Source organism: Chiloscyllium punctatum, chromosome 18 (genome assembly GCF_047496795.1).
Source record: "Chiloscyllium punctatum isolate Juve2018m chromosome 18, sChiPun1.3, whole genome shotgun sequence".
Taxonomy (NCBI): Eukaryota; Metazoa; Chordata; class Chondrichthyes; order Orectolobiformes; family Hemiscylliidae; genus Chiloscyllium; species Chiloscyllium punctatum.
Genome location: NC_092756.1, coordinates 93,847,048 through 93,865,474, shown reverse-complemented (window position 1 = coordinate 93,865,474; position 18,427 = coordinate 93,847,048). Strand labels below are relative to the sequence as shown.

General features: G+C 42.3%; 1 protein-coding gene across 2 annotated transcripts in view; it reads left to right on the top strand.

The window, feature by feature from the left end:
• The first annotated feature begins 4,131 nt into the window (after positions 1-4,131).
• The window catches only part of tnnt1 (troponin T type 1 (skeletal, slow)), a 38,321-nt gene continuing 24,025 nt past the window's right edge, over positions 4,132-18,427 (top strand). Inside the window, exons 1-4 of one of the 2 annotated variants that reach the window (XM_072588805.1) lie at positions 4,132-4,145; positions 5,866-5,889; positions 6,192-6,215; positions 17,572-17,593. The gene's annotated coding sequence lies outside the window, so the exon portion shown is untranslated. Of the gene's footprint in view, positions 4,146-5,865; positions 5,890-6,191; positions 6,216-17,571; positions 17,594-18,427 lie in introns of those variants that run through there. The other variant, XM_072588807.1, reaches the window with a different exon arrangement.

Genomic DNA, 18,427 nt, shown 5'->3' with positions numbered 1-18,427 from the left:
GTCTTCACTTTTTATAGGATAAAAGCCCACATTGGTATATACAAACATGTGCATTAGGAGCAGGAGTAGACCATTCCACCCCATAGATCTGCTCCACCATTTGATAAGACCACTTCTGAAGACTGGACCCGAAACGTGAACTCTGTTTTCTCTTGCTAGATGCTGCCAGTCTTGCTAAGTTTCTCCAGCAATTTCTGATTTTGTTTTAAATTTTCATCATCTGCAGTTCTTTGTTTTAAGATAGGGTCATAGAGATGTACAGCATGGAATCTTTGGTCCAACTCGTCCATACCGACCAGATATCCTAAATTAATCCAGTGCCATTTGCCAGCATTTGGCCCATATCCCTCTCAACCCTTCCTATTCATATACCCATCCACATGCCTTTTAAATGTTGTAATTGTACCAGCTCCACCACTTCCTCTGGCAGCTCATTCCATACACACATCACCCTCTTTGCAAAAATGTTGTCCCTTAGGCCTCATTTAAATCTTTCCCCTCTCACCCTAAACTTATGCCCTCTAATTTTGGACAGCCCCACCCAGGGAAAAGACCTCATGGCTGATTTGATTATAGCCTTATATCTACTCTCCTGTCTGCCTCCTATACCTTCAGTTTGTCATTTATCAAAAATCTATCCAACTTAGGCTGAAAAAGTATTCAATGATTCAGTCTCCAGCGTGTTCTGGGGAAAAATATTCCAAGGCCTAATGATAGTTTGGTAAAAGAAAATTCTCATCCTGTGTCTCAGTGGGAGGCCCCCTATTTTTAAACTGTACCCCCTAGCTCTAGACTCTCCTAAAAGTGGCAACATCCTTTCAGAATCCATCTTATTGTGTCCCCTCAGTGTTTTATATCTTTAAATTAAACCATCTCTCATTCTCCTAAACTCCAGTAGGTATAGGCTGAAGCTTCTTGTACAAAGTGATCTCTTCATCCCAGGAATCAGTTGAATGAACTTTTCACTGAAGAGCTTTGGAACCAGGACCAGGTGGATCTTATTGACAATGATTTCCCTGACTGGATTGTTAATCTGGGTCTGGATGACAGAGATAAGCAGGATCTTCAGAAGGTCTCTTCAGTCACAGGACTGGTTCTGGGCTGGCTGGTCTGAGACCATGTACTGTGTACATGTATATAAAGGGTGTCTTGATGATATGATACCAGCCTCTGTGCAATTATTTCAAAGTTATAATGCAATTTTCTCCTGTCTTAAGCAAGGAAATCAAAACTGTACACAGCACACCAAATATGGCCTCATCAATATCCTGTGTAACTGTTAGCAAAGCTTCTTAACTTATATATTCCTACTGACTCTAACATCCACTGATCAGAAACCAGAATCAGTCCTTTGTTTAAAAAAATTAATTCATGGAATATGGGGATCACTGGCTGGACAACATCTATTTCTTATCCCTAGTTGCCCTTCAGAAGGTGGTGGTGAGCTGCCTTCTTGAACTGCTGCAGTCTATTTGATGTCGGTACACCCACAATGCTTTTAGGAAGGGAATTCCAGGGTTTTGACCTAACGATGTTGAACAGACAGTGATATATTTTCAAGTCAGGATGGAGAGTGGCTTGGTGGGAAACTTGTAGGAGGTGGTGTCCCCATGTATCTGCTACCCTGTCCTTCTAGATGGCATTGGCTGTAGGTTTGGAAGGTGTTGTCTAAGTGAATGTCTTCAAGGCATTGAACCAGTCTCCACCACTTCCTCTGGCAGCTCATTCCATACACACATTACTCCCTGTGTGAAAATGTTGCCCCTTAGGTCCCATTTAAATCTTTCCCCTCTCACCCTAAACCTATGCCCTCTAATTTTGGACAGCCCCATTTCTGCTACTGAGCAACGGTTTTAGAGAGAATGAATATTTAAGATATGATGCCAATCAAATGGGTAGCTTTGTCCTGGATGGTATTGAGTTTCTTGAATGTTGCTGGAGCTGCATTTATCCAGACAAGTCAGATCCCATCAGATTCAAGACTTGTGCCTTGTAGATGGTAGACAGGGATTTGGGAGGTTGAGAGGTGAGTTATTTCAAGTCTCTGATCTGCTTTGGTGGCCAGTATTTATCTGGCTAGTCCAGTTCACTTTATAGATAATGGTAACCCCAAGTTGTTGGTAGGGGGAATTGAGAAATGGTAATACAATTGAACATTGAGGGGTGATTTAAGTCGTCATTGGACAAGCACATGGACATACATGGAATAGTGTAGGTTAGATGGGCTTCAGATTGTATGACAGGTCGGCGCAACATCAAGGGCCAAAGGGCCTGTACTGCGCTGTAACGTTCTAATGAAATAAAAATGTGATGGTAAGTCTGACTAGTAATTTTCATCTTTGTGGAAATGCAACAATTGAGGAATTTATTGTCAACAGAAGACCATTCAACTGACATCAGTGCCGAGAGTCATTGGCAAATAACTCTACAGGGAATCTCACTGTCCAGGTGGTCTTTGAGACAGTTCCCAACAACACCTTCCATTAAAGACTTTATGACAGTGCAGGGTTTGCTAATGCTCTGTTCAGATGCAGACATGCATTAGTGCCAGCTATTCTACAGCTTCCAGCTCTCCAATGATGGATCATGGAGTATGACTGGCAAGGTCAGCATTTGTTCGCCATTTCTTATTGTCCTTATGCCCAGTGGCTTGCTGGTCCATTGCAGACAGCAGTTAAGAGTGAACATGTTACCGCAGATCTGAAATTTCATGTAGGCCATCCACTTAAGGATAGTAGATATCCTCTATAGGGAATGAGTGAACCAAAGGTTTGTATAGCAATCAATGACTGAGCTATCTTTCAATTCCAGATTAATTAATCACATTTAAATGCCACCAGCTCAGATTTGAACTCTTGTACCCAGAACATTCAGTTAGACCTCTAGATTATTAGCCTGGTGACATTACCACTATACCCCCTTGAACCTGGACTGAAAGGAGGAAACATTAGTACCAGCAAGACAAGTCAATGTCCAACACAAATATCTGCAACCAACCCAGAATATGTTTACCTATTCACCATTGTTCATTTGTTTGCAATACAAACTTAAAACCAATAGTACAAGCTGTCAGTTATCTAAGCTACGGTGCAGTGAAAGAAGCCAATAGCCAACAGAAATGAAATTAAATCTTCTATCGTCCCAGTGGACAATGGGCTGTTCTCTCATTAGAGGGAGCCAACTGGTGGTGAGTTTAATCTGAGGGTTGCCATGACTCAGGCTGTGGATGAGATTAAAAAGTTCAGGCCTTCATGGCAACCTCAGCTGGTTCACGAATTGAATGTGTGCTATTGGTTTCACAAAGCAAACATTAAGCTAACTGGGTTAACCAGTCCCATTAATCCAAATAGCCAGCAGATCAAGTTAATGAATAACAAAACAAACCAAGATCCAGCAGATCAAGCCAGGGTCCAGAGTCAGGGTCCTTTCCCCATCTCCGAGTAACAAATTCAAGAATGGTATTTGCACATAATCTCTGCCTTACCCCAGGCAGATAATAATGTGTAAATTAGGAAACTGAAAAAGAAATGATTTTCAGATGGGAGCAAAAAATGATTGGTCAAGTTATACCTGGAATCATTTTTTTGCTCTGGAAGTTTCCAAATGAAAAGATCGAGTAATTATGGTGTTGAAGATGGCTAGTTAGCCCTTCAAATCCAGGCTGGGTTTATGTAGAGCTGTCACTCTGTTCCTCAAGCTTATTTCCCTCAAGTGTCCGTAAATGTTACAAGAGTTTGTTGTACAAAGTTAAAACTCATACAACACCAGGTTATAGTCCAACAGATTTAACTGGAACACTAGCTTTCGGAGTGCCGCTCCTTCATCAGGTGGTCGTCAAGGAGCGGCACTCCGAAAGCTAGTGTTCCAGTTAAACCTGTTGGACTATAACTTGGTGTTGTATGAGTTTTAACTTTGTACACCCCAGTCCAACACTGGCATCTCTAAATCATGACAAGAGCTTGTGTTATACTAGTTAGCACTTGTTCATAAAGCCATAAATTTATTGAGGATTGTTTTGTAAAGGTAAGGTACAGGGAACCTGTAGTTTTGTTGCAGGCCTCCTTGTCAATGCCATGCTGCCTCTTGCTGTGGTATATTTGTAATGAGGTTCCTGTTTGCTTTCACAGAGGAAGAACCTGAAGAAGGTACGCAACTCAGCGGTTGCTTTGTTCTCAGCCTGTTTCCATACCAACGTTCAGCGGAGGTGATAGAAAACCTTTATACTTCCTTCCCACTCCAACCCAAACCATTTAATCCACTCAAATGAGCTTTAGACTGTCGAGCTGAGCTGTAGTGTGTTTACACTTGATTCTGCATCCTACTAACTGTCTGCTTTAACTTTCCATTGAGAGTTACTTTAGTATAATTACTTACTTCATTATTATACATTTAATACATTGACTGACTTTTAATCTCTTATGCAAAGGCATCAAGGAAGAGAATATATTTTATCTGTCATTAATGTTCCTTCAGAAATGCTGCAATTATCTGGGCCACCACACACATTTGACATATCCTGACATTGCCTTGGACTGTGGGGCTTATTCCACTATCCCAATTTCTCAACAAAGAGAAATATAGAAAGGTGGACATGCAAAGATTGCATTGAATCTACAACATTATTGCAGACCATTCAGTCAAACCAGGCTATGCTGTGTGTTATATTCCACATGAACCTATTCCCACTCTATTTTATCTCATCCCAACAATATATCCTTCTATTCTGTTCTCCCTCATGTGTTTCCCTGAAATGAATCTATGGTATTCCTAGAACCACAGGCCTGGATTAATGCAGAGTTTTGGAGGTTGTGGCTAGCTTTTGAAGATTGTGATGGAACCCAGATTCAGAGATTCTGCCCCCATTTATGGCTGATCACATTTTCTAATCTCTTATGCAAAGACATCAAGGAAGAGAATATATTTTATCTGTCATTAATAGTTGGGCAAAAAGGGCAGAGTTCACACATGAACTCAGCAAATTCACCTGAAGTCGATGTTCAGCTCAAACAGACTCCATTTTAATGTAGCAAGGGTCTTATGCCACAGTGTGGGAGTTAAGAATTTTTATAGAGTAGTCACAATTACTCTGAGTATGGAACTATCAGTCTGTCAAGTTATTTAAATCTCCAACCCTTTAGAAAATAAGAAAAGTCAACTTTGCCAATAAGAGCTAAAAAACTCTCAAGCCACAGCCCTTTAGAAAATTGTAGGAAAAAAGATCTTGCTTGTTTCAGAGTTGACAAACTCTGTTCTAGCAATTACAATAGCTGCTTATTGATATTATCCCAGATGTTATAGTTGTGTTATTGTTAATAATTGTCTGCTTCTCACAACCTGCAATTTTTCCAGCAAAGAGTGATTAGTTCACAGTTTTAGTTTGAGAGCTCAAGTATATTATTAAAGGATTCAATTGCAGTTATAAGTACGTCTTTTTTTGGGAATAAGTACTTCATGAGCTTTTAATATTTTGAATGAATACTATTCTTTTGTTACAGTGGAAGTTTAATAGATATTTAGATCCTTATTTTGTTTGATCTCAACATGGTTTTAGAGGTTTGCCCATGGTGAACACTGGGTGCATGGAGGGTGCAAGGAGAAAGAGATTGCATTATCTATGACTTGGTGCTTATTTGTACAATGCTGTGCTAAAGTAACTGCCTATTCACCTGCCATTCCACTTATCTATTTAGGTGTATGTTAAGAAATCAGGGGAATATAACCATTAAAAAAAAGAGTAATCTTCTATTTGGTGTTCTTATGCAGCCCCCATGTAGACTTTTACATTAACAATGAATTTGTTGCAGAGTTTATTCTCATTTCTGACCATCTCTCTTTTTCTGTGCACACTCTCCTTGCCTTGTGAAGAGGGAGAACAGTATGAGCAGGAAGGTGAGCACTCTATTAATCATCACTTTTGCATCTGAATAAAGCCTTTGACACAAACAGCACAGTGTACTTGGAACTGAACTTTCAGATTAGTACATTCAGAACCTTGGTGTTCCTGTATTTTAATCAGTGACTCCTGCAGAAAGAGAGAGAGAGAGAGAGAGTGTGTGTGTGTGTAAATTAAGGGCCATATATTTTATACTTCTCCAATTAGATGTATTTTATTTCAGTTATCCATTTAATGTTTCTCTTATATTTGTTTCCTCCCTCTCATTACTGCCTGTGGTCATGCTTCCCCTTTGCAGAAGTTGAGCAGCCGGAAGTAGAAGGTAGGAGATAATGATATTTTCTCATTTAATTTTAAAGTGCCTTGGGGTCACCCAGACTACAATTTTGCAACTTTTACAGTATTAGTTGTCATTTTAAAATGTACAGAAATAACCCTATGTTGATTGGGTAGAAGTTAAAAGACGTAGGATTCAACAGCATGCAAATATTAATTTGTATTTTAACTGTTTTACTGGAATGCTCATACAGGCACCATTAATAAGGAGTTACTAACATGGAACTAGCGACAGTGTTGGCATTTTTAAATGCTGCAAAATCGCAACGAGGTCTCCCTAAAGTGCATGTTCAGACATGCATCCTTGTGCTGGTTGTTATGTTCAATATAATAATTAAATTTAACTTTAATTCCCAGCCTTTTGTTTGTGACAATAAATTGTTATTTTATGCAGCAGCATTTTTTTAAATAACAGGATTCCCAGGGACATTTGACAGACGTTGAGAAAGTTATAATGTATCAGCAAGTGACTAGGAGTTCAAAACCCATCTCAGAGATTTAAGCAGTTCATCCAGGAGGCAGTCCCAGTCCCAGGACTTTTGGAGATGTTGTCACTTAGAATCACGGAACCCCCTACAGTGTGGAAGCAGACCATTTGGCCCATCGAGCCCACATTGACTTTCTGAGGAGCATCCCACCCAGAACCACCCCCCTATCCTATCCCTGCAACCTTGCATTTACTATGGCCAATCCACTTAACCTGCAAATCTTTGGACTGTGGGAGAACGCGCACATACACAGAATCAAACCCAGGTCCCTGGCACTGTGAGGCGCAAGTGCTAACCACTGAGCCACCGTGCTGCCCCTTAGATGAGATAATAAACAAAGGCTCACCTCCCCTCTTGAGTAGATGTAAAAGATTTCAAAGGATAGCAAGGAGAGTTGTGAGCAACATTTATCCCTCAGTCAATAATATCAAAATCCAAAAGTTTATCTGCTCCTTATCATTTTGCAGTTTGTGGCTGTCGTACAAATTAGCTCCCACATTTCAAGAAATGACTACAAGGAAAAAAACGTTCTTTGTTGAAAAAGAAAGGATTCTGGGTAATCCCGATGGAGGACGGGAAGAATTTCTGGCCGTAACAGCTGCTCCTTTTTTTGAGGTATTTTAGGTATGGAGGCGATTTCCTCGAATTCCAGGAGCAGCAATTACTGTTTCATGTGCTGTTGCATTGTTTTAGAACTTTGGAGAAAAAAAGTCAAAACAACAGCAATTTTAAAAGGGAGAAGAGTAGACAAAGGAAGCGCATGGTGAGGACAATGCAGGGGAGAGAGAGAGAGAACCTGCACAGTTACTGCCTTTGCTGTTTGAATTCGTGTGTCGCTGGACATCGGAGTGCATCAGGGAAAATTAACAAACAGTGAAATTCACAACTAATCTTGGAAGAACTGTTGGGTGAAGTTCACAGCACAGAATCAGATACGTTAATTGTTGTTTTAAGTCTGTCCAAGAGAAAGGCTGCAGTAGTGAGTATAGTGGATTCTTTGTTGATTATATGCTTTTGGAGATAAGCCTCTTGATTAAACTTAAAATATAAGCCATAGCTATTAATTTAACCTGGGGCAGTGTTTGTAGAGAAATAAGATGGTGTTATTTTCTGGGTCTGCAGATTGTGAAGGAGCAAAAATGGCCTTTAGTACAGTGATATGTACTTCTTGTCAGATGAGGGAGTTTAAAGACAGTGTAAGGGTTACTGTGGATTATATCTTCCTTAAATGCTGTTGGATGTGAATCTTATCAGATCGAGTGGATCGGTTAGAGAGACAGATAGAAGCGATGAGGAATTTGCAACAGCAACAGTATGTGATGGATGGCAGTTATAGGAAGGGAGGAAAGTCTCAGATACAGTCATATAGATGGGTTAACTCCAGGAAGAGTAAGAGAGATAGGCAGCTAGTGCAGGAGTCATTTGTGGATATACCCATTTCAAACAGGTATGCTGTTTTGGAAAATGTAGGGGGTCATGGGTTCTCAGGGGAACGTAGCATGAACAGCCAAGTTTCTGGTATTGAGACTGGCTCTAATGCAACAAGGGGTATGTCGGCTTCCAAGAGATCAATTGTGTTAGGGGATTCTGTAGTCAGAGGTACAGGCAAACATTTCTGTGGCCAGCATAGAAAAAGCAGAATGGTGTGTTGTTTCCCTGGTGCCAGGATCAAGGATGTCTCAGAGAGGGTGCAGAATGTTCTCACAGGGGAGAGGGGCCAGCAGGAGGTCATTGTCCACATTGAAACCAACGATATTGGAAGGGAAAAGGTTGAGATTCTGAAAGGGAGATTACAGAGAGTTTGGGAGAAATTTAAAAAGGAGGTCCTCAAGGGTAGTAATATCTGGTTTATTCCCAGTGCTACAAGCTAGTGAGGGCAGGAATAGGAGGATAGAGCAGATGAATGAATGGCTGAGGAGCTGGTGAATGGGAGAAGGATTCACATTTTTGGATCATTGGAATCTCTTTTGGGGTAGAAGTGACCTGTACAAGAAGGACGGATTGCACCTAAATTGGAAGGGGACTAATATACTGGCAGGGAAATTTGCTCAAACTGCTTGGGAGGATTTAAACTAGTAAGGTGGGAGATAGTTAGTCAATAGACAATGGACAATAGGTGCAGGAGTCGGCCATTCTGCCCTTCGAGCCTGCACCACCATTCAATATGATCATGGCTGATCATCCTTAATCAGTATCCTGATCCTGCCTTTTATCTCCATAACCCTTGATTCCACTATCCTTGAGAGCTCTATCCAACTCTTTCTTAAATGAATCCAGAGACTGGGCCTCCACTGCCCTCTGGGGCAGAGCATTCCACACAGCCACCACTCTCTGGTGAAGAGATTTCTCCTCATCTCTGTCCTAAATGGTCTACCCCGTATTTTTAAGCTGTGTCCTCTGGTTCGGCACTCACCCATCAGCGGAAACATGTTTCCTGCTTGCAGAGTGTCCAATCCTTTAATAATCTTATATGTCTCAATCAGATCCCCTTTCAGTCTTCTAAACTCAAGGGTATACAAGCCCAGTCGCTCCAGTCTTTCAGTGTAAGGTAGTCCCGCCATTCCAGGAATTGACCTCGTGAACCTACGCTGCACTGCTTCAATAGCCAGAATGTCTTTCCTCAAATTTGGAGACCAGAACTGCACACAGTACTCCAGGTGTGGTCTCACCAGGGCCCTGTACAGCTGTAGAAGAACCTCCTTGTTTCTATACTCAATCCCTCTTGTTATGAAGGCCAGCATGCTATTAGCCTTCTTCACTACCTGCTGTACCTGCATGCTTACCTTCATTGACTGGTGTACAAGAACACCCAGATCTCTTTGTACTGCCCCTTTACCTAAATTGATTCCATTTAGGTAGTAATCTGCCTTCCTGTTCTTGCCACCAAAGTGGATAAACGTACATTTATCCACATTAAACTGCATCTGCCATGCATCTGACCACTCACCTAACCTGTCCAGGTCACCCTATAATCTCCTAACATCCTCATCACATTTCACCCTGCCACCCAGCTTAGTATCATCAGCAAATTTGCTGATGTTATTGCTAATACCATCTTCTATATCATTAACATAGATTATAGAAAGCTGCGGTCCCAGTACTGATCCCTGCGGTACCCCACTGGTCACTGCCTGCCATTCCGAAATGGAGTCGTTTATCACTACTCTTTGTTTCCTATCAGCCAACCAACTTTCAATCCAAGTTAGTACTTTGCCCCAATACCATGTGCCCTAATTTTGCTCACAAACCTCCTATGTGGGACTTTATCAAAAGCTTTCTGAAAGTCCAGGTACACTACATCTACTGGATCTCCCTCGTCCATCTTCAGAGTTACATCCTCAAAAGATTCCAGAAGATTAGTCAAACATGGTCTCCCTTTCATAAATCCATGCTGACTCTGACCTATCCTGTTACTACTATCCAGATGTGTCATAATTTCATCCTTTATAATAGACTCCAGCATCTTTCTCACCACTGAGGTCAGACTAACTGGTCTATAATTTCCTGTTTTCTCTCTCCCACCTTTCTTAAAAAGTGGTACAACATTAGCCACCCTCCAATCCGCAGGAACTGATCCCAAATCTATCGAACTTTGGAAAATAATCACCAACGCATCCACGATTTCTCGAGCCACCTCCTTCAGTACCCCGGGATGTAGACCATCAGGCCCCGGGAACTTATCAACCTTCAGACCTAACAGTCTCTCCAACATCAATTCCTGGCAAATATAAATTCCCTTAAGTGCAGGTCCTTCAGCCACTGTTACCTCAGGGAGATTGTTTGTGTCTTCCCCAGTGAACACAGATCTGAAGTACCAATTCAATTCTTCTGCCATTTCTTTGTTCCCCGTAATATATTCCCCAGTTTCTGTCTTCAATTTTAGTCTTAACCATTTTTTTGCCTTTCACATAACTAAAAAAGCTTTTACTATCCTCCTTTATATTTTTGGCCAGTTTACCTTCATACCTCATTTTTTCTCTGCGTATTTCCTTCTTAGTAATCCTCTGTTGTTCTTTAAAAGCTTCCCAGTCCTCCTTTTTCCCACTTATCTTTGCTATGTTATACTTTTTCTCTTTTAACTTTATATGTTTCTTAACTTCTCTCGTCAGCCACGGCCACCCATGCCTCCTCCTAGGATCTTTCTTCCTTTTTGGAATGAACTGATCTTGCAACTTCTGCATTATACACAGAAATATCCGCAATTGTTCCTCCACTGTCATCCCTACTAAGGTATTGCACCATTGAACTTTGGCCAGCTCCTCCCTCATAGCTCCATAGTTCCCTTTATTCAACAGAAATATTGTCACTTCCGATTGTACCCTCTCCCTCTCAAATTGCAGATTGAAGCTTTTGTATTATGGTCACTACTTCCCAATGGCTCCTTCACTTCGAGGTCCCTGATCAATTCTGGTTTGTTGCACAATACCAGATCCAGAATTGCCTTCTCCCTGGTCGGCTCCAGCACCAGCTGTTCTAAGAATCCATCTCGGAGGCATTCCACAAAGTCTCTTTCTTGAGGTCCAATACCATCCTGATTCTCCCAGTCTACCTGTATGTTGAAATCCCCCATAACAACTGCAGTAATATCTTTGCGACAGGCCAATTTCAGCTCCTTATTCAACTTACATCCGACATCCAGACTACTGTTTGAGGGCCTGTAGATAACTCCCAAGAGGGTCTTTTTACCCTCAGTATTTCCCAGCTCTATCCACACTGACTCTACATCCCCTGATTCTGAGGAAAGAGATCGGTCTGAGATGGGTACAGCTGAGAACAGAAGTGAGTCAAACAGTCAGGACAGGCAGGGACAAGTAGGACTAATAAATTAAACTGCATTTATTTCAATGCAAGGGGCCTAACAGGGAAGGCAGATGATCTCAGGGCATGGGTAGGAACATGGGACTGGAATATCCTAGCAAGTACGGAAACATGGCTCGGGGATGGGCAGGACTGGCAGCTTAATGTTCCAGGATACAAATGCTACAGGAAGGATAGAAAGGGAGGCAAGAGAGGAGGCAGAGTGGCATTTTTGATAAGGGATAGCATTGCAGCTGTACTGAGGGGGGATATTCCCAGAAATACATCCAGGGAAGTTATTTGGAACTGAGAAATAAGAAAGGGATGATCACATTATTGGGATTGTATTATAGACCCCCTAATAGTCAGAGGGAAATTGATAAACAAACTTGTAAGGAGATCTCAGCTATCTGTAAGAATAAAAGGGTAGTTATGGTAGGGGATTTTAACTTTCCAAGCATCGACTGAGACTGCCATAGTGTTGAAGGTTTAGATGGAGAGGAATTTCTTAAGTGCGTACAAGACAATTTTCTGATTCAGTATGTGGATGTACCGACTAGAGAAGGTACAAAACTTGACCTACTCTTGGGAAATAAGGCAGGGCAGGTGACTGAGATGTCAGTGGGGGAGCACTTTGGGGCCAGCGGCCATAATTCTATTTGTTTTAAAATAATGATGGAAAAGAATAGACCAGATCTAAAAGTTGAAGTTCTAAATTGGAGAAAGGCCAATTTTGACGGTATTAGGCAAGAACTTTTGAAAGCTGATTGGAGGCAGAAGTTCGCAAGTAAAGGGATGGCTGGAAAATGGGAAGCCTTCAGAAATGAGATAACAAGAATCCAGAGAAAGTATATTCCTGTCAGGGTGAAAGGGAAGGCTGGTAGGTATAGGGAATGCTGGATGACTAAAGAAATTGAGGGTTGGTTAAGAAAAAGAAGGAAGCATATGTCAGGTATAGACAGAATAGATCGAGTGAATCCTTAGAAGAGTATAAAGAAAGTAGGAGTATACTTAATAGGGAAATCAGGAGGGCAAAACGGGGACATGAGATAGCTTTGGCAAATAGAATTAAGGAGAATCCAAGGGGTTTTTACAAATATATTAAGGACAAAAGGGTAACTAGGGAGAGAATAGGGCTCCTCAAAGATCAGCAAGGCGGCCTTTGTGTGGAGTCACAGAAAATGGGGGAGATACTAAATGAATATGTTGCATCAGTATTTACTGTGGAAAAGGATATGGAAGATATAGACTGTAGGGAAATAGATGGTGACATCTTGCAAAATGTCCAGATTACAGAGGAGGAAGTGCTCGATGTCTTGAAACGGTTAAAGGTGGATAAATCCCCAGGACCTGATCAGGGCTGTTTTCCCTGGAGTGTCGGAGGCTGAGGGGTGACCTTATAGAGGTTTACAAAATTATGAGGGGCATGGATACGATAAATAGACAAAGTCTTTTCTCTGGGGTCGGGGAGTCCAGAACTAGAGGGAATAGGTTTAGGGTGAGAGGGGAAAGATATAAAAGAGACCTAAGGGGCAACTTTTTCACACAGAGGGTAGTACATGTATGGAATGGGCTGCCAGAGGATGTGGTGGAGGCTGGTACAATTGCAACATTTAAGAGGCATTTGGATGGGTATATGAATAGGAAGGGTTTGGATGGATATGGGCTGGGTGCTGGCAGGTGGGACTAGATTGAGTTGGGATATCTGGTCGGCATGGACGGGTTGGACCGAAGGGTCTGTTTCCATGCTGTACATCTCTATGAGTCTATGACTGTAAAGAGCCTTAGCGCTTCCTGGGGATGTGGAAGGTTCTATAGAAATACAAGTCTGTATTTTCTTCCTAATTGTTTAGCTCAGGTTTGTGTTTTATAAGTCTCAAGAATGCGGAATGCCTACTGCCTTACAGAGTCAAAGCACTTACTAATTACACCTTCCTCTCCCACTCCTCCAATTTCTCCTTATTTTCCTCTACTTGTTGCATCTTTCCTACAACTCTTTTCCTTGACTTGATTCTCCTGTGGGGTCTCTGTGACAGCTCAACAAGTGAGTGTAACAACATTATACACATGTGTATCAGCTAAACATTTCCACTTAATTGTGGATATTGTAGAAAATCAGGATGTCATACATGAAAACCCCTCCAAGACCCCTGGAATATCACTAATTAATCTTCCTGTGGTGCTCATTGTGTTCCCTGGGTACCCAGCATTGGCCCACCCAGCTAGAGCTCATCACCTGAGCCCTTTATAAAGCCGACCCAGTGATGTGTCTGCAGAACTGTCTGTTCTGGACTGGGATGAGCATTTGTATGTCATGAGTATTGGCTTTATTTTGGTGTTCAACAATAAATGATGTTCCTTTCCAGTAGGGTTTCCTGAGTTATTATAATGATGAAGACTTCACACAAGTGAAAGAAAACTAAGACATTTTGGTGGTGGTTCTGTTCACCGAGCTGGGAATTTGTGTTGCAGACGTTTCGTCCCCTGTCTAGGTGACATCGTCAGTGCTTGGGAGCCTCCTGTGAAGCGCTTCTGTGATGTTTTGTATCTGCCGCTTCCGGTTGTCAGTTCCAGCTGTCCGCTGCAGTCGCCGGTATATTGGGTCCAGGTCGATGTGCTTATTGATTGAATCTGTGGATGAGTGCCATGCCTCTAGGAATTCCCTGGCTGTTCTCTGTTTGGCTTGTCCTATAATAATAATATTCGTCAAAAATGGGTACCCCTGCAATTTCATCAATAGATGCCTAAGGGAAAGACAACGGAACGAGGACATGCCACAACCCAAAGGACTAGCCACACTACCATACATCAAGAGCATTTCTGAACTAACAGCCAGACTACTGCGACCACTAGAACTCATAACAGCACAGAAACCAACAGCCACTCTCAGACAACAACTCACCAGAACGAAGGACCCGATTCCCAGCATGAGCAAAACCAATGTAGTGTACAAAATCCCATGCAAGGACTGCAAAAACACTACATAGGACAAACAGGAAGACAGCTAACAATCCGCATCCATGAACACCAACTAGCCACGAAACGACATGACCAGCTATCCTTAGTAGCCACACACTCAGATGACAAGCAACATGAATTCGACTGGGACAACACTACCATTATAAGACAAGCCAAACAGAGAAGAGCCAGGGAATTCCTAGAGGCACGGCACTTGTCCACAGATTCAATCAATAAGCACATCGACCTGGACCTAATAAACCGACCACTGCAGCGGACAGCTGGAACTGACAACCGGAAGCGGCAGATACAAACCACTACAAATGCCGGAGGAAACATCACAGAAGCGCTTCACAGGAGGCTCCCAAGCACTGAGGATGTCACCTAGACAGGGGACGAAACACAAATTCCCAGCTCGGTGAACAGAACCAAAACAACGAGCACCCGAGCTACAAATCTTCTCCCAAACTTGAAGACATTTTGGGCTTATTCAGTTATGATGAACTTTTGGACTGGGTTCTCCTGGAACTCAGTGATATTTATGACAAATTCTGTTTATTCACGGGTGCAGATTGCAACCTTGACAATATCTTTGTGTTGTTCCTGAGTGGCTCCTTCACTATGGCCTTGTTAGGCACCAGAATCTGATGTTCCAAATCCCACTATGTGCTGGAGCTGGGTCCGCTGCTGACCTATTGAATGTAGTGGGTAGAACAGGCAGGGTGCCCACTCCTGATAGCTTTATTCTTTCATGGGATGTGGGCATCACTGGCAAGGCCAGCTGTTGTTGCCCAACCCCAGTTGCCCTTGAGTTGAGTGGCGCACTAGGCCATGTCGGAGGAGAGTTAAGAGTCAATCACATTGTTGTGGGTCTGAAGGCCAGAACGGGTAAGGATGGCAGATTTTCTTTCCCAAAATTCATCAGTGAACCAACAATCCAGGGTAGTTTCATGACATCATTACTGAGACGAGCTTTATATTTCAGACCACTTAATTGAACTTGAATTCCACCAGCTTTCTGGCCTCTGAAATATTTGACCAGTGACATTACCACTGTGTCATCAACTTCCCCATTCAGTGAAGCCTATTGGAGATGTGTGTCTATTGATCTTGGGTGAGATCATACGCAGTTACAAGATGTGCTCACAGCTACCTTAAACTCATAAAGCACAATTAGTCAATTGTGAAACAAATCTAACACCTTCACAAGAGTTGGAGAGAAACCTGAAGGTGACCATGCATTAGTTTTTTTGACACATATAAGCCCATTGTTCAGCACAGTGGCTCAGTGGTTAGCACGGTTGTCTCACAGTGCCAGGGACCCAACTTGAATTCCAGTCTCACTTGACCGTCTGGGTGAAGTTTGCACATTATCCGCGTGTCTATGTGGGTTTCCTCTGGGTGCTCAGGTTTCCTTCCTCAGTCCAAAGATGTGCAGATTAGGTGAGTTGGCAATACTAAATTGCCCACAGTATCCACGGATGTACAGGTTAGGTGGGTTAGCCATGGGAAATGCAGGATTACAGGGTGAGGGTACAAGATATGAGTCTGGGTGGAATGTTCTTTGGAGGGTTGGTGTAGATTCTCATATTTTATTCCAGATTTATTAATGAATTCAGATTTGTCCAGCCATCAAGGTTTGAACTTACACCCCCAATAGCATTAGTCTGGGTTTCTCGCCCAGTAACATAACCATTCTGCTACCCACCCACATTATGTCCGTTATGTTATTCCACACTTTCGCAACCATGACAACCAATTTATGGTCAAATGACATTGACAAGCCCACAAGATGACCCTAAATGTACAATGATGAACTAACAGACACATAAATAGACTAATCCCACTTAATCCTTGTGAGTGTTTTGGTTTGTATGTGTAATGTGACTTGTCTGCAACTGACACTGGGAGCCTGACACTGAGGTTCCTTTCATTCCAATGAAGTCTTCAAGCCCATCCCTACAAGCTGTTCAAAACATTCAGCCACTAGAGCTTGCTCCTCTGCACATTTAGCCTTAAACACAAAATAACCAAATCTGTTTCTTCTGCTGCTGTCTCCTTCTCTGTGAGTGGAGTGGAGGGAGGTGGTGCATTTATAAAGTCCATCACAGTATCTATGAAGTGCTTAAGCCTGTTCAAGGGTAGGTTCGAATTCAGTTGTTCCAGCCAAGTGGCGAAAGGTACTTTCTGCGAATCACTTTACCGTCTACAAATGTTCACGACTGGTGTGATTCAAACCCGGAAAACAATGGGGGCCAACGCTTTATATTACTGATTGGGAACGGCCTTCAGACCAGGCTCAGACTGCCATGGTACATTAATCATGTAGCCCATCTCTGGCACACTTCAGCTATCAGACGCTGCTGAACTGTTAGCCAAAAGAATTTGTGAACATATCCCCTCTGTTTTATAATGACATTTTGGAATTTCAGATAACAGCGACGTGCCAATCTCTGTGTGATGCCTGTCCCTTTCATACTTTTCAAAGAGCTCCTAGTGAGTGCTGCTTTTTGAATGAGATTCAGAAGCAATTCTCCCAAAAATTAACACTTTTTATTTTTTCTCCCCTCTTTGCTTACGGAAGAGGAATGGCCCAGACCAAAGCTGGGTCCGCTGCTGAGCTATTGTCAATGTGATCTGGGCTATAGAGTGGGTAGAACAGGCAGGGTGCCCACTCCTGATTGCTTACTGATTTCTCCTTTATTCTTTCATGGGATGTGGGCATCACTAGCAAGGCCAGTTGTTGCTGCCCAACCCCAGTTGCCCTTGAGTTGAGTGGCACGCAAGGCCATGTCAGAGGAGAGTTAAGAGTCAATCACATTGTTGTGGTTTTTGGTGGTCAGAACGGGTAAGGATGGCAGGATTTCCCAAAAGACATTAGTGAACCAACAGTCCAGGGTAGTTTCATGGCATCATTACTGAGACTCGCTTTATATTTCAGACCACTTAATTGAACTTGAATTCCACCAGCTTTCAGGCCTCTGAAATATTTGTTATTTTCAAAGACCTTCTAGTGAGTGCTGTTTTTTTGAATGAGATTCAGAAGCAATTCTCTCAAAAATTAATGCTTCTTCTCTTTTCACCCCTCCTTGCTCAAAGAAGAGGAACGGCCCAGACCAAAGTAAGGATCTTCAATTTATGCTTAAGCTTTCATTCACTCAAGTCTATCCCTCAGAGAGACTGTGAATTAAAAATCAGTAAGAATTGCCTCCTAAGAGATCATGCAGGCGGAATATCAAAATACATGTTGTGAGAGATAAATTAATTCTTCCATTTATAGAATATTTACTGAGTGACAGCTCTACTTGATGAGGGCAAATGTCTCTGTTATTTCTGGAACTTTCCAGCATTGGACCTGGCCTCTCTTTCACCTCATACCTTCCTATTCTGGAGACACTTGATTCTGGTCAAGTTTCTTTTCAGGACCTCGTTTCAGATGGATAACTGTGTACCCTTCATTTCTGACCCCTGATGGGTGACAGTCAATAGGCAATTTGACTGCAGAAGGCCTCATAACGAAGCCTGAGCCCATCCATGTCTGACTTCCACTCTCTCTCGCACAGTAGTCAATGCCTTCTGTTTTTATTCGTCCCTCCTCCAGCATAGATGAGTGAGGCTTATCGTGGTGGGAAAATGATTTATTGAGAGATTAAAAATGGGTGCATTCATATTTGCAGACCTCAATGCAAACAAGTATAGGCAGTGATAGGCAGGAGATAACTTCAACCCAAGCCAATCTACAGGAAACCCATAGGATTGGGTGGAATGCTAGTTTTATACTCTGTTCGATATTAGTCTCTACTGACATCAGAATCAGTCTGGCATCCAAACACAAAGTTTTTTGAATGCCAGGTTTCATTATATTTGCTCCCAAATTAGTGCAAACCATAGCAACGAGACATCACAGGTTGAAGGTGGCTTCATGAGTGGTGGCAGAGGTATGAAATTCCTGAGG